The sequence below is a fragment of the Poecilia latipinna genome, unplaced genomic scaffold (assembly GCF_001443285.1).
Source record: "Poecilia latipinna isolate Pla-1442-1.1 unplaced genomic scaffold, P_latipinna-1.0 Scaffold913, whole genome shotgun sequence".
NCBI lineage: Eukaryota > Metazoa > Chordata > Actinopteri > Cyprinodontiformes > Poeciliidae > Poecilia > Poecilia latipinna.
Genome location: NW_015113529.1, coordinates 79,852 through 91,435, shown reverse-complemented (window position 1 = coordinate 91,435; position 11,584 = coordinate 79,852). Strand labels below are relative to the sequence as shown.

At 42.3% G+C, this 11,584-nt stretch overlaps 1 long non-coding RNA gene across 2 annotated transcripts; it reads right to left on the bottom strand.

Moving 5' to 3' along the window:
* Positions 1–6,161: 6,161 nt before the first annotated feature.
* On the bottom strand, positions 6,162–10,229 carry LOC106957532 (uncharacterized). 2 transcript variants are annotated; one of them, XR_001426969.1, is made up of 3 exons: positions 9,971–10,229; positions 9,717–9,876; positions 6,162–6,265 (listed from the first exon to the last, which is right to left on the bottom strand). It is a non-coding gene; the product is annotated as an uncharacterized LOC106957532 (long non-coding RNA). The 2 variants fall into 2 exon arrangements; XR_001426968.1 differs by lacking the exon at positions 6,162–6,265 and having other exon boundaries at positions 8,912–9,876.
* Positions 10,230–11,584: the final 1,355 nt, after the last annotated feature.

Here is an 11,584-nt window from a genome sequence, read left to right as displayed (position 1 = left end):
GTTTGCTTCCTGCAGTCAGAGGTGGCTAAGCTAGGCTAAGCTAGGTGGATGTAGCGCAGCTGAAAAGAGTAGATCTAGAAAAGTTAAAGTGTGAACTTCATGACCTTTGACCTGTTAGGTCACGTTAAGCCCGGGTTCAGAAACATCCCATAATGAGCTGCGAGGCATCTGACCCTGACAGTTAATCTCAGACATTTTCTAGAAAAAAAGGGAAACTTGTAGAGCTCCAAAAATATTAAAATTTGTGAGGAAAAAACTAAATTTTCTGAGTTCATAGTGACAAAAATGTTCAATTTCTGAAATTCAGAAATTTCTAAGTTTGTGAGTTTTGAAACTTTTTGAGCTCAGATAATTTCCTTGTTTTTTGATTAATGTAAAAGTTTTTGGTGAGATTTACTCCTTTTTTCTGTCCGTATTTTTAAAACGATGTTCGTTTCTGCGTGTGGACTCTGCCTGCTGCCCAGCGACCCGGCCATGTGTGCAGAGGTTCTGGTTCTGGACGGGCTCCCTGCGTCTGAATGACTTCCTATCATAATGCGGCAGCCGGCGGCGTCCCTCAGGGCCTGGAACCTTTTCATACCTGGTGGGAAGCAGAGAGGCGATAAGCAGAGAGGAAGAGGAGGAGGAGGAGGACAATGATGGCAGCAGGTGAGCTGGAGGAGGAGGGAGACGTGATGATGAAGAGCTGGAAGAGGAGGAGGAGGAGGGAGACGTGATGATGAAGAGCTGGAAGAGGAGGAGGAGGGAGACGTGATGAAGAGCGTGAAGAGGAAGAAATGGCTTTTCATCCGCCGTTCCTCTTGCGCTTCGTTTAACTGGTGGAAGCAGAGCAGCGCCGCCGTCCAGATGGACACGGCGCCGGCCGCTCACTTCACCTGATCAACGGATCAGATCCACTGAGAGACAGACAGTCCAGTCCTCCAGAACCTGAACCAGAACATTTAACCCGATGGACAGACAGCCTCTCTGGATAAAATCCATTTTCTGTCATTTTGACGGATTTACCCAGAAAGCTGTGAGTGTTTCAGTCTCAGCTGCTGGACTTTGACAGATTTTCCTCAGGATTCATTAAATCTTCATTATGTCTTCATAGTTTTAATGTTAAAGTCATAATTCACTTTGATCAAATTAAAAAACACTTCTGATCAACAAAATGATAAAAGATCTGAGATATGAAGGAAACGTGCAGAAATCCAGCAGCCATTATGCAGTCATACTTCAAACAGGATATTCAGAGTTTAACTTCAGTTTCAACCAAAAAATTTAATATAATTATGAAAATATTGACAGAATCAATCTAATTTCAAATAATCCTATAAAATTAATGATAAAATTACCAAAATATTCTCATGTTGGTGTCTTTAACCAAATAAACTTATTTATACATCGAATGATTTCAACCAAAAAAAAAACTTATTTCAACATTTTTACTGATCCAATTAAAAAAGATTATTTAAAAATCCACAAATTATCATAAAATTAACATAATAAATTATCATAAAACTACCAAAATATTCTGTTACATGGTGAACAATTTCCATACTTTATCTTGTCTCCAGATCCAGTAACGTTTGAATGTTGTGATCACTGAGTGAAAATCTGTAATCTTAAAATTTTGATCATTTGGAGCTGAAAGCATGAAGCCAACAGGAAGAGAAGAAAAGTTTTAGTTTATTATTTTAATGCAGAAAACTTGTCTACTGTCAGTTTGTCCAGACTTTAGAGTTAATCAATCAGACTGATTATTGGTTTCTGATCAGATTTAAAATGTAATGAATATTTATTAGGTGGTTTTTGAATTTATTATTTGCAGACAAATCAATCCAGACTTCTGGTTTTTATTGTTATTGTTTCTTTTTCAGGATCTGAATAAAACTTTCAATTGGGACTGAAAGTTTTATTCAGTTTTAGTTTCATTTAGTTCAAAATCTGAAGTAATTATGAATCAGCTGAAGTTCAGTGCAGCAGAAAATTTTACTTTTATATTTTTATGCCATAAATGATCAACAGATGAAAGATGCTGTTTTTCATTTTCAGGCTATAAAATGTTTTATTTCAAAAGAACTTGAATTGTTTGTTTTTTATGCATTTAATAAAATCTGAAGTGGAAAAAAAATCAGTTTTTTCTTTATTAATCAATGGAATAATTGGTAAAATAATTGATTATTATTTGATTTTTGAATATTTTTCAGTTAATTTCTACATCCGGGTTGGAAAAGGAGAGGAAAGAACCTGAGGGAGAATAAAGATCATAAATAAATCAGCTGGAAAAAAACTCAGCAGGAGGAAGCTGAGGCTCAAACGCCTCAGAAACATCAACCGACAGCAGCTCCTCCTCTTCCTCCCTGAACCAATTTAGTGTCTCTGCATGAAGCAACACCTCCGTCTGCTCAGCTGTTAGCTCCTATTAGCCAAACCGTTCCCTAAATGTCCTGTAGATGTTAATATCGGCCTCACACTCTCACACACACACACACACACACACTCACACACACACACACACTCACGCACACACACACACACGCGCACGCGCGGAGCTGCAGTCTGACTCCAGGCTCACCTTGATGAGCATGCAGAGCTCGTCTTCATGCTCTGATCCCAGCTGTGAGACATCAGAGCGTTGCATGAATAAACCAATAAACAACACGGAGGAGAACGGAGCGAGGGATGACAGGGAGGAAGAGGAGCGGAGGGAGGAAGAGGAGAGATGAAGCAGTAACTGTTAGAGATGTTGAAGACTCCTGACATCGCTCGTCTGCGCTGCTTTCAGGGTCCAGACAGCTGGACAGACTGCTTATACAGCAATACCCTTCCTCACTGACACACACACACACACACACACACACACACACACACACACACACACACACACACACACACACACACACACACTCTTTAAAGCACCTCTCTACTCCCAGCTTGTCTGTTCCATTGTTTTCTCGTCCTCTGCCTGCTGTCTCACCCGTCTGCGCGTCTCCCCACTGTTTTCATTTCTCCTCCTTCATGGTTGCTCTTCCTCCTCCTCCTCCTCCTCTCATTCTGCTGAAACATCAGGCCCGGTGCGCTGCCTCCCTGCCTCCCTGCAGATTTCAGATAAATGATCAAATCCATTTGAACTTGAAGTGTCTTGTTGTCCCAGTGGAGTCCCACCAGGCTCAGTACTGGGACAGATTTTATTTAGCCTGCGTCTTAAAGGGGCGGTGTCATGTTTACCACATAGTGTCAGTTTATAAAATTTGATTATCAAATTTTGATTTTGTCCAACAATAAAAGTTTTTACAGCTGCTGTGTGAGGATCTGTAAGCAGCTTTCCAAAAAACTGATTCTGACGAGCAGCTTCACATCACTCACTCAGTCACTCATTCACTCCTTCACTCACTCACTCCTTCACTCACTCAGTCATTCACTCACTCACTCACTCCTTCACTCACTCAGTCATTCACTCACTCAGTCACTCCTTCACTCACTCACTCACTCACTCCTTCACTCACTCACTCATTCATTCACTCAGTCATTCACTCACTCACTCATTAATTCACTCAGTCATTCACTCACTCACTCAGTCATTCATTCACTCAGTCATTCACTCACTCACTCAGTCATTCACTCACTCACTCACTCAGTCATTCACTCACTCACTCACTCACTCAGTCATTCACTCACTCAGTCATTCACTCACTCACTCCTTCACTCACTCACTCACTCAGTCATTCACTCACTCACTCACTCCTTCACTCATTCACTCCTTCACTCACTCACTCCTTCACTCACTCCTTCATTCACTCCTTCACTCACTCAGTCATTCACTCACTCACTCCTTCACTCAGTCACTCACTCCGTCATTCATTCACTCATTCATTGACATGCCAGACTAATTTAAGTCCAGCTGTGATCCACTGCTGACCAGTTGAAGGTAAAATCGTCTGTATTTGTGGTGGATCTCCCAGAGGATCCAGTTGATCTACTTCAGATCAGTTTCTTCTAACTCTGTTTCCATCTCTCAGTGCAGCAGCAGGTGAAACCGTCCCACTGAGCCGCTGTGGGAAGGATTGTGTCCTGCAGCCTGGAGGCAGACGGTTCAGGTTTTAACAGAGTTCAGCGTCTGGTGAAGAGGCAGCAGGACGATTTGGAGTAAATGAGAGACGCGGCGCTGAAAGCTTTTCTCCTCCATGACAGCGGAGCCGCCTGTGTGACGGCACGCTGCGTTTACTTTATCTACCGCAGCTTAGCGAACGCAGCACGCCGCCGTTAGCCTCTACACGTTTAAACGCTGATGCAACACGACATCAAGACTCCAGCTCCTCCTGATCACCTCTGCTGCTGCCGACCAAAACACACAGGCAGCTGGAAATATTGCTGCTTTAAGATCAACATGAAAATAATTCAAATAAATATTTTAAAATTAGAACATTTTCCCAGATCAGTTTCTTTCAGTAAGAACTGATGGAACTGAACAGGAACTGCAGCTGTGAGTCTGTCTGGTGATTTCTGGATAAAAAATCTTGGTTTCTCATTCAGTGGGAAGAAAATGCAGAAATTTACTCAAGTCAGAGCAGAAATACTTCATAATAAAATTACTCAAGTAAAAGTAAAAAGTACAGCGTAGTAAAAATACTCCAACAAGTTTTTTTTTTTTTTTCCCAAAAAGTTACTCAGCTAATAGTTACTATGTGACTCTGGTTCCTTTCCAACCGTCTCGCCCTGCGGATGGAAAACGTTCAAATGTGAGTCGGTTCTTCGTCCCGCCGGATGATGTGAGGTCATCAGAGGTCATCAGAGGTCAGTCAGAGGTCATTAGAGGTCAGTCAGAGGTAATGAGAGGTCATCAGAGGTCAGTCAGAGGTCATCAGAGGTAATCAGAGGTCATCAGAGGTCAGTCAGAGGTCATCAGAGCTTCCTGTCTGGGTTCAGTTTCTGCTCTTTGGATCCATCCAGGCGTTGAGTTGGAGCTGAGGCCGATAAAATCACCTCCACCCATCAGGAAACATCAAGCAGGTCACCGGACGCTGCTGGAAGGGGCAGGTGGTTGCCATGGAGACCACCTGTACCCAGGTCACACCAGGGGGTCAAAGGTTGATCTCAGTGTTAACAGCTTTACTGCATCAACTTCCTGCTTTTCTGACACGATCAAAGTAGAGATGCAACTAAATGATACGATTAATTATTGATTATTAGGTTAGTTAGTACAGAACTGGTTTACAAATATTTATCTCCAAACTAAATATTTGCTTAGCATGATGGTTAAACTGGGGCTCTGTGGGAAGAGTCATTGTCTTGTGATCGGAAGGCTGTGGGTTCGATTCCAGCTTCCTCATGTCGATGTGCCTCTGGGCACTAAACCGATCTGCGTATCGGTGGGTGAATGAGTGAATGTGACTCTAGTGAAAAGCGCTTTGAGCGTCAAAATGACTGGAAAAGCTCCTATCGGCCCATTTAAACTGAAGTTCACCGTTTGCTGCAGATTCTTCACCATCTGCTTGTTCCTCCTCCAGACAACAGATTCTGCTGATTACTGTTTTAAATCCTGCAGCTGGATCACACCTCAGAGGTCAAAGGTCGCCTGTGAGCCTGTCCTGGTTGAACGGCTTACAGGAGGGTTCTGGTCCTGGTTCTGGTCCTGGTTCTTCCTCCCAGGCTACCCTGTAAGCTGAGCATGTGACCCCTGCGTGGCCCCGTACTTTGACTGACCCTCGCTCTGCGTTCGGATTAGAAACTAACTGGATCGGCTGCAGCTACGCTGCTGGGCTCGTTGTGACGCACACAGGAATGTTGACTGTGGTTTTTAATCTGGTATTCAGACTCTGGCTCTCAGTTTTCCGGTTCATGAGTCCAGATCCTGCCGGCAGGTCTGACCTCAGACGCTGGAGGTCAAACTCCGCCATGTTTTCTCTCCCTGCAGCCGGTGAAACGTCTCCAGCTGCAGCAACGACACGCTTTAGGCTCCGATCATTTTCTACAATTGTTCTGTTCCTGAAGAGCCGGACCTGAAACTAACCTTACAGAACCGACTCTGATCCGGTTAACAGTGAAGCAGACGTTATCGATGCTGCAGGGTCTGAACGATGCTGCAGCGCTGCCTTCGCTTCGTTCAGGAACAAAACCTGCCGACGAGGAGAGACGGATCACAGCAGGGGGCGCCGCCAACACGGCCGGGATCCGTCATTCAGGCGCCGTTAAAGACGCAGCGACGCGTCCAGGCTGCTGTTTGGACCAAACATGTTGGAAAAGATGCTGGAGGGAAAACATTCAGCCTGTGAATTAGAGCCTGCAGAGAAATTTAAAAAGAAACAAAGATAAACATTTAAACACGTTATAACAACGAAACACAACATAAAACATATCAGGCTGAGTAAAAACCACAAACGCATAACATTTTCTGAAATGTTACAGAAAAAACAAACCATCATCCTACTTCCTGTCGTCTTCTTTGTCGTTTCCTCCAGTAGTAACATCCGGCTGTCGTGTCTGATGTGAAACAAGTTTCCACTGCAGTTTTATAAAATTAATTTATTGATACGGCTGAAAAACGAGCTCATCCGATCACTAAAACGTTCCATCAAGTTGTTTTTTTTCCAAATTACAGAGTTTTCATTAAGCAAATCTATTTTTGTTATTTCTATTTGTGCAGAAACTGACACTGCAGAGCAAAAGCAGCTTTAAAAAGCAGAAAGTTGCTGCTGCTGGTGCTGCTGGTGCTGCATGGCGGCGCTGAGTTGATCTGAATCTACAGATGATAAAAAGAACAAAACTGAGATTATCACAGATTAAACAGGAGTTATTAAATAATCTGCACTAAATAAACCATCATGACCTCTGACTGGTTTACCTCCACACCTGCTCACCTTCCCAGTAACAAACCTGAGGTCACTGAGCTGATGCTGGTTGCCATGGTTACGGCGCTCAAACAGGAAGTGGTCACCATGGGTCAGAGACTGAGATGTAAATATTATATGTCTGGACCTGGATGCAGGCAGAGTCAGATCTGGTTCAGCAGCAGATTTATTTTCTCTGATTTATTTTTAGGAGCTGAAATGAATTTATTTTCTGAGCGTGACGCTTCCAGGAAGAAAACCGAGAACAAGAGAGAGAAAACAAGCCGGATTGAAACAAAACCTCATCAATAAATCTTTGGTTCGAACCGACAGAAAGGAAGGACAATGAGATGAAGAGCGGGTCGAGCGCTCGTCTAATCCGGCCGTCACGCAGCGGCGGCGGCGGCGGCGGCGGCCTGCAGCGGCGGCGCCGTAATGTGATTTGGTCTGAATTAAAACGCTGGGAATTGGATCTGCGGTAAAAGGCCGTGTCAGGAGGGGAGAAATGAGAACGTCGGCGAACGCAGGAAGATGAACGACTGTCTGGGAGACGGACAGAGGAGGAGGAGGAGAAGCCTTCATCACACCCATGACCTCATCATCACCTTCAGATGGTCGCATGTTTCCTGCAGCCGTTTCAGCCTCGGTTTAAAGGAACTCAGTGTTTCTGTGAATGGAAGTTTGTCCAGATTAGAGGAGTGTTAAATTATTCAGGTTGTATTTGGTCTTTAGTTTCTTGTTATTCCTGGTTTATTGGGAGAGTCTGGATTTTACTTTGAAAGAGTTACTTCCTGTTGAGCCGACTATTCAGGTAGAAAAACAAACTGCAGAAAGATCGACGCAGTTTAGAGGCTTTGGGAGCCGTTTCCACCAATCTGTTAAAAACATGAAATAAATGATCTCAAAATAATGAGATCATTTATTTTATTTTTAACGAGATTCCAAAAGATGCTTTGGTTGGAGAGAAGGAAAGGAAACTGGAGTAAGACAGTTTGGATCTTTGTTTTATGTATTTGCATTATTTTATGTGGCTCAGAGCTGAATATGCAAATATACTTGCTGAAAAGCGGAAGTGGACTACCAAAATAAAAGCTGGGTCTTCTAAATGAGGCTCCTGCTGGTGATCCTGAGCCGTTGAGCGCTGTCGCTGTAGTTTCACTGGAAAACGACTCGTTCTTTATTTTAATCTGAAAAGTTCAACAAAGAAAAGAGGAACTACTGAACTGAATCAGTCACACCAAATGAATCAGTTCATTTAAACGGACTGAAAACTCAGCTGAGAAAACACCCTGAAAGTCACTGAGCCTTTTTATTATCATTTGTTTTTATCAGAACATTTGAACTGACTTCAGGTTAAAATAACCATGAAGTTTATTGGATCTATAAACTCTGTTTAGTTGATCAAATGAGCGACTGCCTTCGCGATTCAACAGCAATGACACGATGAAGAGGAAAATGGTTTCAGCCGGGTGATGGAGGAAAGCAGGATAACGAACGAAGAGGCTGAAGGAAAAAAGGAGACACCGAGTCGATGTCTCCAGCCGTGTGAATAAACGGAGACCTGAGGTGGACGACGTCCGTTTGAAGAATCACCATCGGCTCTCCTGGCCAAGCAAAGCGAAACGTGTCGATGGGTTCAGTGAAGACGGGAAGTTAGAAGAAACATGGAGGAAGGAAAATAATGTGAGCTGTGCGACACATCATTTTCAAAGAGTTTTTTACAGCGTAGAACAACAGCATATTTATGAAAACATTACCGACACCAGACTCCCTCTAGTGGTCTGGAGGACTTCTGTTTTGTGGAGAAAGTTTGCAGCGTTTCACATTTCAGTTTCTTTTCCATTTGTGGAATTTTCCTCTTTTGCTTTTCTTTTCTGTGGTTAAAAATTTCGTTTTGTTTGCAGCATTTTTCTGTTGCTTTTTAATTGTTTTGAATTTGTGTCATTCGTGTGTTTTTCCGTTTGAGTCCATGAAATTTTTTTTGCAGCTCCATTCATCGAATTTGTTATGGGAAAACAATATGATCAAAATTATACTATATCTTGTGACTCGCAGAACACAATCTGCAATTTTCTGAAGGAGTAACAGTTAATCTGTGTCTGTGACAAACATGAGGTTTTTTTTTCAAAGATATCATTTGTTTTGGATCAACTGGGGCAAAACTGAAAATACAAGACAGTTTTTAAATGTGTGACTTAAGAAATGACATTTCTGTTTTTGTTCTTAAGAATTTCATGAAAGACTGAAAAAACTCTAGAATTACCAAACTAGAGGATTTTTCTCTGACTTCAACTTCCCAGTTACAATCAATATTTTTGCACCAAAAGTTCTTCCATACAGGAGCAGGTGATAGTGTGAGAAGGAAAGAAGGACAAAGTACAGGATGGAAAACCTGCAAAGGGAAAAGATTTCCTGGAATTCAAAATACAGGAATAAATGTCAACAAGTCAAAACTTTACCAGAAAGAAATGTTTTAAAATAATAATTTCTGTTAATTTTTTACACCATTTCTGATTTGCTTGAGCCAAACTCTAAATAAGAGACAGAATGTGAAAAATAGTGATGAATGAATAAGACACTGCAGTCAAATGCTGCCCTCTATGGGTCAGCAGCGTAACTACATGTTATCAGACAGATTCATGTGGACCAGACTACTTCCTGGTTTGGATGGTTTTCCTCTCTAAATGCTCAGGGTTTTTCCAGGAAGTAAAACTGTTTGGCTGTCACCCTGCTCTCTGAACTCTGAATGTTTGAATCTCTGCTGCCGGGATAAAACTGTTTGTATTTTTGCAGAATCCTGAACAGACGTTGGATACCAGTGGCTGATCCTGAGCAGCAGATCCAGACCTTCGTCATTTTGTTTCTGTGCAGGCAGTGGCTCCTGCTTACCAAGGCGCCTCACACAGGATTTCCATGCGATCCGCGCTCTGCTTCGTGATGATGCATGAACTGATGTTTCTGTGTGAGACGCTCTGAGGAGCGATGGGACTCAATGAAGCACAAAATGATTCCTACAAACTTTTCCCTCCCGGCTGCAGCGTTCATAAATCAGCTGACTGAAGCTCTGCAGGGGGAAGGAAATAAATGTGTTGCTTTGTTATCCGTCAGATCTGTCATTTATCATCATGTTGCTGCTGCAGAGATGAGCTGAGCGCTACCTGGACTCCTGCGTCGGCCTGAATCCATCACAGCGACTCGGAGATGAGTTACTGCAGCAGCAGATCTGTTCGCACCATCAGCTTCATCCCAGTGAGGAGCAGCAGCGACGCTCCGGCACAAACAGAGAACATCCAGATGTTCCTGAGGTGAAACCAGACGGAGCGCCGGCCTGCGGGAAGAGATCAGATCCACATGAAGGAGCCGGACGGAGAACAAATGAAAAACGAAACGAAAATAAAACTTTTAACAGCGAAACATTAGGAGTTTAAACACCGATCTGGGTGGGAAGAGAAAAGAACCAGACAGACGAATCAGATCATCACAGGTTGGAGAAATGAAGCTGATGAGCAGAGAGGATACACTGCAAAAACCAAAGTATTAGTTTCAACTGAAAATATCTTAATACAGTGGAGAAAATGTCTCGTAAGTGAAATAATGAAACTAGAAGCTTTTTCATTAACATTCAGGGATTAATGACTTCAAATAAGCTCATATTTCTTTCTGACAAGTTATCTAAGTTAGTTTCCTCTGATTTCAACTGTATTAAGATATTTGTGCCTGAGACTAGACCAATAATACTTAATATTTTTGTTAGAGACGACAAACAGAAACACCTGAAACCAAACTCAAATCTAAGCAATCATCTAAATGAATAAATAAAAGGAACCAAACACAAACAATCATAAACAGAAAACATCTAATAAAACATAAAAAATCCATCAGAAAGCAGCAAAACTTGCCTTTACACCATGTTACTTTAATACTTTAGTTTTTATCTTCCAATAAAACATAGAAATGTGAAGATAGAGCAGCGAAAAGCATCTAGTTTGTCTCTAATAGAATCCTCCTGCTGACACCAACCTGCAGACGTTTTTATTTCAGGCCTTTGATAAATTATTAAAGTTATTTCTTCTTTTTCTGGTGTTTTGAGTCAGAACCTTTCAGAAATGTGAAATTAAAACCTGAGTGACCCGGTTCAGATACGATCTGAATCATTTTTCTCCTGGAGAGCAGCGCGAACCTCCTGAACTCCTCAACCGAGAAACAAAACGCTTCAGCAATGAAACACTTTCTTTCAGGATGCTGCTTTAGATTCACAAAGTGTTTTACATCCTTTATGAACGAGACACAATCTCTGAGTCTCTTTGTCCACAATTTAGGTTTTTAAAAGTCTACAAATCTTCATCAAACTGTTAGCCTGCATTATTCCACTCAGTTTAAATCTCCCTTCCCAGACACTCTGGGTTTTCTCCCATTCACTTGGATTTTCTACTGAACAAATCAGTGAACAGGAGACGTTGTGACCAATGATCTGCGGCGTTTTAGGATCGTCTGTCTGCAGGTTTCGTGACGGCAGCAGAGGAAGTGAAGGAAACCGAGTCGCCTCGTCTGGATCAGAGCTTCTGTCTTCACAGAGGAGGAGGTTACTTACAGACAACACCGCAAAACTCAAAATGTTACCCAGACGTTTTGTCCAGCATGCAGACATCTTAGTGCGCTTGAAAAAAGACAAACTGACTTCAAAGTAACTTGTTTGAAAAGGAAAAGCACGAGTTCTACTGGAAGAGTACTTCAGAACACTTTTCATTTATCTGCTGATGGAACTAAAACTT